This window comes from Cynocephalus volans, chromosome 4, assembly GCF_027409185.1.
Source record: "Cynocephalus volans isolate mCynVol1 chromosome 4, mCynVol1.pri, whole genome shotgun sequence".
Lineage (NCBI taxonomy): Eukaryota > Metazoa > Chordata > Mammalia > Dermoptera > Cynocephalidae > Cynocephalus > Cynocephalus volans.
In genome coordinates this window covers 82,021,534-82,031,913 of record NC_084463.1, presented here as the reverse complement: position 1 = coordinate 82,031,913, position 10,380 = coordinate 82,021,534, and positions in this window count along the sequence as shown.

Sequence of the window (10,380 nt, the reverse complement as noted above, 5' to 3'; positions counted from 1 at the left end):
CACACTTTAGACCAGCTGTACCTGGCAGATAGCTATATCTGTTCATTTCATCAAACAACTACAGAATGTACATTCCTCTCATCAGCACATGAAACATTCTCTGAGATAGACCACATGACAGGTCACAAACCAAGTCTCAAAAATTTAAAAATAAACCAAAATATCTCAACTATCTTTTCAGACCACATGTATTAAAATTAGAAATGAATTAAAAGTGAAACTCAGGACTCTGTACAGATACAAGGAAATTAAACAACAGTCATGCTCCTGAATGACCTATGGGTTCAAGAAAAAACTAAACAGGAAATCAAAAAAATTCTAGAAAAAAACAAAAATAAGGACATATCATATCAAAACCTGTGGGATACTGAAAAAACAGTAATAAGGAAATTTCATAGCAATAAATGCTTACATCAAAAAAACCCAGAAAGATTTCAACCTAATTCTTCACATAAAGAAACTAGAAAAAAATAAGACCAATCCAATCCCAAAGGTAGTAGACTGAAATAAATAATTAAGATTACAGCAGAACTAAATGATATACAGACCCAAAAAGCAAAACAAAAGCTAAATGAAACAACAAAAAAGGGGGGTTTTGAGAAGATAAACAAAATAGACAAACCATTAGTGGGATTAACAAGACAAAACAAAACAAAACAAAAAGAGAGAGAGAGAAGACCCAAACAACAAAAGTCAGAAATGAAAAAGGAGGGCATTACAACTGATTCCAAAGAAATACAAAAAAAAAAAAAAAAATCATTAGAGACTATTATAAACAACTACCTGCCAATAAATTTGAAAACCTGGAGGATATGGATAAATTTCTGGACACATACAAACTACTGATACTTAACCAAGAAGAAATAGAAAACCTGAACAGACCAATAACAAGCAACAAGATTGAAATAGTAACCAGCAATCTCCCAACAAAGAAAAGTCTGGGGTTTGATGGCTTTACTGCTATATTCTACCAAACCTTTAAAGAGGAATTAATATCAATTCTCTTCAAAGTATTCCAAAAAATTGAAACAGAGGCCACTCTCCCAAACCCATTCTTTGAGGCCAGCATCACTCTGATACCAAAATCAGATAAAGATACAACAACAAAAAAAGAAAACTACAGGCCAATACCCTTGATGAACACAGATGCAAAAATCCTCAACAAAATATTAGCAATCAGAATACAGCAATATATCAAAAAAATTATGCACTATGATCGAACAGGATTCATCCCAAGGATGCAAAGATGGTTCAACAATGCAAATCAATAAATGTGATACACAGCATCAAACATATCAAGTAAGAAAACTTATGATTATTTCAGTGAACACAGAAAACGTATTTGAAAAAATTAAACATCCCTTCATAATAAAGGTCCACAGCAACATAGATATAGAAGGGAAGTATCTCAACATAATAAAAGCCATATACAATAGACCTACTGCCAATGTCATCATGACTGGAGAAAAGATGAAAGCTTTTCCCTCAATAATGAGAACAAGACAGGGATGCCCACTCTTATCACTCCTGTTTCAAATAGTATTGGAAGTACTAGCCATAGCAATCAGGCAAGAGAAAGAAAATGAGGGCATCTAGGTTGGAAAGGACAAAGTCAATCTCTTCCTGTTTGCACAAGACATGATTCTGTAGATAGAAAAACCTAAAGATTTAAAGACTCAACCATAAAAATCTTAGAGCTTATAACAATTTCAGTAAATTTGTAGGATACAACATCAACACCCAAAAATCAGAAGCATTTTTATACTCTAATAAATTTGCAGAAAATGAAATCAAGAAAGTAAGCCCATTTATGATACTCACCAAAGAATAAAATACCTAGGAATCAATTTAACCAAGGAGGTGAAAGATGTCTACAACGAGAACTACAAAACACTACTGAAAGAAATTAAAGAGGACACAAATGGGTGGAAAGACATTCCATGCTCTTGGACTGGAAGAATTAACACTGTGAAAGTGTCTATATTACCCAAAGCAATCTACCGATTCAGTGCAATCCCCAGCAAAATACCAATAACGTTCTTCACAGAAATAAAAAAATCAGTCCTAACATTCATATGAAACAATAGAAGACACTGAATAGCCAAAGCAATTCTGAGCAAAAATAAATAAATAAATAAATAAACAAAGCCAGAGGCATAAAACTGCCCTACTTCAAATTATACTACAGAGTTATTGTAACCAAAACAGCATAGTATTGTTATGAAAACAGACACTCAGACCAATAGAACGGAATATAGAACCCAGAAATAAACCCACATACTTACTGCCAACTGATTGATCTTTGACAAATGCACCAAGAACATACACTGGGGAAAAGACTGCCTCTTCAATAAATGATGCAGGAGAATTAGACATCTTTATGAAGAAAAATGAAACTAGACCTGTACCTCTTGCTATATACCAAAATGAACTCAAAGTGAATTCAAGACTAAAGCATCAACACCTGAAACCATAAAGTTACTAAAAGAAAACAAAGGGAAACACTTCCAGAAGCAGGACTGGGCAAAGACTTTATGAGTATGACCCAAAACACAAGCAACAAAAGAAAAAATAAACAAATAGGATTATATCAAACTAAAAAGCTTCCACACAGCAAAGGAAACAATCAACAGAGTGGAAAGACAACCCACAAAATGGGAGAAAATATTCACAAACTTTACATTTGTCAAGGTATTAATATCCTGAATATATAAGGAACTTAAACAACTATATAGTAAAAAATCAAGTAATACAACTAAAAAATGGGCAGAGGAGATGAATAAACATTTTTCAAAAGAAGACACACAAATGGACAACAGATACATGAAAAACTGCTTAACATTACTAATTATCAGGGAAATGCGAATCAAAACCACACTGAGATATCATCTCACCCCAGTTAGACTGGTCATTACTAAAAAGAACAAGAATAACAAATGCTGGCAAGGATGTGGAGAATGGGGAACTCTTCTACACTGTTGGTGGGACTGTAAACTAGCACAGCCATATAGAAAAGAGTATAGAGGTTTCTCAAACGACTACAGAGAGAACTGCCATAGGATCTGGAAATCACACTTTTGGGTATATACCCAAAGGAATAGGAATTATTATGTTGAAGGGATACCTGCACTCCTATGTTCATCGCAGCTCTCTTTACAATAGTCAAAGTATGGAACCAACCTATATGTCCATTGACAGACAACTAGATAAGGAAATTGTGGTATATATACACAATGGAATACTAGTCAGCCATAAAAAGAATGAAATTCTGCCATTTGAAGCAACATGGATGAGCTTGGGGAAAATTATGTTAAGTGAAATAAGCCACACACAAAATTAGAAATGTTGCATGTCCTCACTCATGAGAGAGAGAGAGAGAGAGAGAGAGAGAAGGAAGAAAGAAAATAAACCACAATAATACATTAATTTTTCAGAAGAAGAGGAAAAATATTGGTTATTAGAGGTGAGGGAAGAAGGGAGAGGGTGGGGAGGGATTGGATAAGGGGCATAAAGAATAATTATGATTTGTAATAATGAATATGCTAATAATATTGTTTTGATCAACACATGTTGTACACTGGTGATGATAGTCAATGTTGTACCCCCAAAACATGTATAATCAATTGTGCTTCAAAAAAATAAAATAAAATAATCTTACAATATCTTGGATTCATATACTTGCATATATAATTTGGTGAATGAAAAAAAAAAAAGCAGGCTAGCATTTTGTTCAGGAGATCTGTGTGTGTCTCCAAAAATCCTAGAGTTGAGGTTGAAGAGTTAGGAGTAATTCATTAAACCTATCAATATTATACTCTGCATCTTAGTCTAGAAGAGCTGCAGTCTTAATTATTTTATATTTTGAGACTATGAAAATCTGTCACCTCTAAAAAATTTAAATGCAAAAAACAAAAAAGTATAAAAAGTCACTGCTAAACAAAGAAAATTTTCCTTTTTTTCTCTTTTTTCAAAGTTTTGAGGCAGGCAAGGGTTATCTCTAAGACGAACATACATATAATACTAAATTTATTTTAAATACATGTTACTCATAGAACTATTAAAAAGTTTTAATGTCTCCCCAAATACTGGTAAATTATCTCTATTTGTTACTTTTAAACCTTTGAATTTCCATTACTTCTATGGTAGAGAAGACTGCAGACTTACTTATAGATACTATGATAGGTTTTCAAATGACTTTACTGGCAGTGAGCAGAAAAAAGAGCTCCCCACAAGAGATTATTTGTCTTTCAACGAATATGTACATTAAAACTGCAATGATGTCTTTTCCACCAGGAATATTTATTTACTTACTTTCTAATGCAGCGTATCATCAGAAACCAAAAAGAGTTAACGCACTTTGTGGTTAAGTTTTGGTTGTAGCAGTCTTGTGTTTGTTGTCACTGATGTTTAGTTTGCTTTTTTAACCTTTACCACTTTTATTCTTGTCAAGCTAATACATTTTTGCACTTATACAATCAGGTTGTCCTCAGAGGCTCATAATGAAAAACAGCAGTTAGCTGATACTATCCCTGATCTTCCTCAAATGAGAATCCAGCTTATTATTGAAAATTGTACTCAACTGCTTAGGCTCTTCTTCTGGTGTTTATCTTCCCTTTTATAAGTAGTGTACTAATTTCTTGATTTTTCTTGATTTAGAAATTATTAGTAACCCCGTTTATAAAACATAAAGATTTAGTTATCTTACATACCATACATCCAATATAGTTAGATGGCTATTTTTAGAGACATTAATAGTCAATGTCTATATGAGGATGATTATGAACTGTTATCACAGAAATTCCAAGTAATAATAAACACAAGTATCTATATAAATAGATATAATATATAATTTGGTCCTATGCTCCATCAGATACCATTTGCCTCTGCCCTGTGCCTGACTTCTTTTTCTAACCAAATGGTTCATCATTTGAGATCATATATTGTGTCCTCTTTTTCCTCCTAGAAATCTCTTCCCAAAATTCTCTCTCCAGGTGATCCATGGGCCTTCTGTGAGCTGCCTTCCAGAGATTTCTCTTTACCTTTCTCTTGAGATGGATTCCCTGTTTCTCAGACTCCAAAATTCCTCTTTCTTTACTCCCTGGTTTTTTGTTAGTTTTGTGAAGCATTTCTAAGAAAAGGTGAATGAAAACTAAATTTTTTATGACCTTACATGAATGACTTCATTCTGTACTCATACTTGGCTAATGGGTTTTTGAGTATGAAATCCTAGGTTGAAGATAATTGTCCTTTGGAATTTCAGGGATATGTTGCCTTTGCCTTCTCTTTTCTTTTTCTAGATCTAACAATAAGATATTGGACTTTTCAGACAGATCTTTAGGTCCACTACCTTTATCTTATATTTATTTTTTCCACCACTATTCTTTGGGTCTACTTTATTTTTTTATTTTTTTAAATTTTAACATCAATATACAATGTATTTGATTTTCATGTCCCTTTACCAATTCCACCTTTTCCTTCCTCCTTCTCCCCTCCCTCCCATCAACATCATATCTGTTCACTTGTCTCAACAAGTTCTAAGCAATTTATTTATTTCCTTTTTTTGCTTTCATCTTTCAATACTTTCATTGAATTTTTAGCAATTGTATTTTCCATTTCCAGGAGGTATTTCTCTTTTCTTTGCATGTTCTTTTCTGTTTTGTTTATTCGTGCAACAGTTTCTTCTACCTCCCTCAGAATACCTATTATATCAGAGTTTTAATTGGTGGGCTTAAGGGTGTCCTGGAGAACTACAGCCCATTTCCTTTTCATTTTTCTAATTTTTATTTTTTATTATTAACATATTCATTATTACAAGTCATAATTTTTTTATACTCTTTACCTGACCTATCACTCCCCAAACCTCCTCCATCCCTCCCCCCATCTCTAGTATCCTTAGGTTTGTTCTTTCTCAAACTTCGAAGTATTGTTGTAGTCTTTTCTCGTTTTCTTTCCTTCGTTCCCTTCTTCTTCCCTCCTTTCTTCCCCTCCTTCCCTCCCTCCCTACATCCCTTCCTTCCTTCCTAACATCCAGTTATGAGTGAGAACATGTGGTATTTGTTTCTTTCACTTATTTCACTTAACGTAATTTTCTCCAGACTCATCCATGTTGCAGCAAATGGCAAAATTTCATTCTTTTTTATGGCTGAGTAGTATTCCATTGTGTATATATACCACATTTTCTTTATCCAGTCATCCATTGATGGACACTTAAGTTGGTTTCATATTTTGTTGCAAATAGAGCTGCAATGAACATGGGAGTGCAGGTATTCCTTTGACATGATGATTTCCATTCCTGTGGATATATACCCAGCAGTGGGATTGGCTGGAACATACATTAACTCTATCTGTAGTTGTTTGAGAAACCTCCATACTGTTTTCCATAATGGCTGTGCTAGTTTACAGTCACACCAACAGTGTAGAAGAGTTCACCTTTCCCCACATCCTCACCAGCATTTGCTATTCTTTGTCTTTTTAACAATGGCCAGTCTAACTGGTGGTTTTGATTTGCATTTCTCTGATGTTTAGTGATGCTGAGCATTTTTCCATGTATCTGTTGGCCATTTGTATGTCTTCCTTTGAAAAATGTAAATTTATCTCCTTTGCCCATTTTTTAATTGGATTTTATTTTTTTTTACAGTATAGTTGAGTTTTTTATATATTCTGGATATAAATCCCTCATCAGATGTATAGTTTGCAAATATATTCTCACATTTCGTAGGTAGTCTTTCCACTCTGTTGATTGTTTCCTTTCTTTGCAGAAGCTTTTTAGTTTGATATAATCCCATTTGTTTAATTTTCTTTTGTTGCTTGTGCTTTTGGTGTCTTATTCATAAAATGGCTGCCCAGTCCTACTTCCTCAAGTGTTTCCCCTATGTTTCCCTTCAGTAATTTTATGGTTTGGGATCTTATATTTAAGCCTTTAATCCACTTTGAGTTGATTTTGGTAAATGATAAGAGATATGGGTTCAGATTCATTCTTCTGCATATGGATGTCCAATTTTCCCAGCATCGTTTATTGAAGAGTCAGTCTTTTCACCAATTTATGCTCTTGTTGCTTTTGTCAAAGATCAGTTGGCTATAAGTATGTTGGTTGATTCCCAGGTTTTCTCCTCTGTTCCATTGATCTGAGTATCTGTTGTTATGTCAGCACAATGATGTTTTGGTTACAATAGGTTTATAATAGTAATTTGAAGTTGGGTTGTGTTATGCCTCCAGCTTTTTTTTTCGCTCAGGATTGCTTTGGCTATTCAGTGTCTTTTGTTGTTCCATATGAATATTAGGATTACTTTTTCTATTTCTGTGAAGAATGTCATTGGTATTTTGATTGGGATTGTATTGAATCTGTAGATTGCTTTGGGTAGAATAGACATTTTCACAATGTTAATTCTTCCCATCCAAGAGCATGATATGTCTTTCCACCTTCTTATGTCCTCTTTAATTTCTTTCAGTAGTGTTTTGTAGATCCCTTTGTAGAGTTGTAGAGATCTTTTACTTCCTTGGTTAAATTGATTCCTCGGTATTCTATCTTTTTGTTGACTATTGTAAATGGGCTTGCTTTCTTGATTTCTTTTTCTGCTAGTTCATTACTGGAGTATTTTGGGGTGTTGATTTTGTGTCCTGCAACATTACTGAAATTGTTAATTAGCTCCAAGAGTTTTTTGGTAGAGTCCTTACATTTTTCTATATATAAGATCATGCCATCTAAAAACAGGGACAGTTTGACTTTGTCCTTTCCAATTTGTCTGTTCTTTCTTTCTCTTGCCTGATTGCTCTGGCTAGTACTTCCAATATTATGTTAAATAGGAGTGGTGATTGGTTTTATCATACATGGCTCTTACTGTTTTGAAATAATTTCTTTCTATACCTATGTTGCTGTGGGCTTTTATCATCAAGGGATGTTGAATTTTATCAAATGCTTTTTCTGCATCTATTTATATAATCATATGCTTTTTGTTCTTGATTTGTTTAATGTGGTTTATCACATTTATTGACTTGCTTACATTGAAACATACTTGCACCCCTGGGATGAATCTCACTTGGGCATGGTGTATAATTTTTTTCATGTGTTGCTGTATTCTGATTGCTAATATTTTGTTGAGGATTTTTGCATCTATGTTAATCAAGGATATTGGTCTGTAGTTTTCTTTTTTTGTTGTTGTATATCTGGTTTTGATATCAGGGTGATGCTGGCCTCACAGAATAATCCAATCCTAAAATTATTAGACAGAGGAAATAATTAAGATCAGAGTACAGCTAAATGAAATAGAGACCTAAAAACAATAAAAAAAAGATCAATGAAACAAAAAGTTGGGTTTGGGGGAAGATAAATAAAATAGACAGATCATTATCTCGTTTAAAAAAAAAAAAGGAAGAAAGAAAGAGAGAAGACCCAAATAACAAAAATCAGAAATGAATAGGGAGACATTACAACTGATACCACAGAAATACAAAAAATCATTAGACATTATTATAAACAACTGTATGCCAACAAATATGTAAACCTGGAGGAAATGGATAAATTCCTGGACACATACAAACTACCTAGACCAAACCAAGAAGAAATAGAAAACCTGACCAGACCAATAACAAGCAATGAGATTGAAGCAGTAATCAGCAGTCTCCCAACAAAGAAAATTTCAAGACTGGATGGCTTTACAGCTGAATTCTATCAAACCAGTAAAGAAGAATTAATACCATTTCTCTTCAAACTGTTCCAAGAAATTGAAACAGAAGCCATTTTCCCGGCAGTCCATTTTCGAAATGGCTGAATTTGAAGATATTTTGCCTAGCACTGTTTATTTTCTACAGAGAAGTAAGCCCCAGTTTTTCCTGAGGATCCATTACCCAGCTTCAATGTGTTCTGCTCACAGATTGGGGAAGGCAGACTTTCAAACTAATCTCCCCATCCAGCTCCTGAACTCCTGCCTGGGAGAGAGGACGCACCCGGGCTCTGGTGATATGCGCATCTCACTATTCAGTACTGTAACTTTTGCCCAGAACCCGCATTTGTTTTTATCTTGTACCTCATTCTCCCCCTTCACAATGCTCTCAACATGTCTACATATGTCACTGTGCATACTTTAGGCTCTACCTTCACCTTGCTGCCTTCAGTACTTCTGTGCTATATCTTTCAAAAGTGCATGAATAGCTGTTGTTTACCCCTGCTTGAGAGAAAGAGAGAGAATCCTTTTAGTTTCCCATAGAAGAAAGAAGAGATCTATGTGTATGGTCTCCCTATAACAAGTTCCTTGGCTACGTTTAAAGAGTATTTTTTTTTAAAGTCTTGTTAGACTACTCTGTCTCTTTTAACTCAATTTCATACTTATTCTAACTCAATAAAACACCTGAGAAAAAATTCTTCTAAGAGGCATTTAATTTTTTCTTCTATTGAGAACCAAATTTATTTTCATTGCCTATTTTAAGTGTTATTAATCTCTATTTTATTACAATATTAAGCTTTAATAATCCTCATTTTAATACACATGGGAAACACATCACCTTAAATGAGGACAGTGTTCTAGCAATTTATAATGATCAGTCAGATATCTGTCTTGGTGGACATCTCTGGAACAATCTCAATTGAGGGCTTGACCCCACTTTATATAAGACATTCTTTGGACACCAAAATTTTCCCTGAATTTTTAAAGTTTATAGTCGGGCTGGTGCAATGGAATCATAATGCAGTAGTTTGATTTTAGAACCTATTGCTGTGTTTTAAACATACAAGTGTGATAGGTTTTAAACTGCTACTGTGCCTGGGTAGCCAGAACCCTATGTGCACCCAGCTATCCTCATTAATAGAAAGCAGCTAACAGTCATCTCTTTCAAACAGTCTGAGACAACAGGGTACCCACTTAGGCCATGCTGCTTATATTATTCCTGCCAAAGCTTTCTGGGAAATATCTTTCTCTTCCTGAACACACAAAGAAGCGCACGCTCTTTGGGAACCAGCAAGCTACCAGAACAAATCCATACCCCTTTTGTCTGTTGTCAGCATGCACCTCATCTTTGCCAGCATGTTGAAAAACTGTAGGGCTTTGCTCTCCCCTTTAACTGAGTTCATTTGCTTTCTTCCCTACTGTGTTTATGGAGTATAACACATAGCACTAAAACATACTTTAGTTTTACTCATTGTATCAGTGAGTGTTTAATTATGAAAACAGGGACCAAACAAGCTATTTTAATGATAACAAAAATCATAAGAATATAGGGAATTGTTAAAACAAGTATTGAAGAGCTGAAGAACAAAGAAGGGACATTATGATAACATAGAAATAGTAATAGGAAAGCTGCTATCACCTCTTGGACTGATGAAACAACAGATGGAAGTTACTGGAATTTAGAAGCTTAGAGAAGTCTTATTGAGCATCACGGGTACCT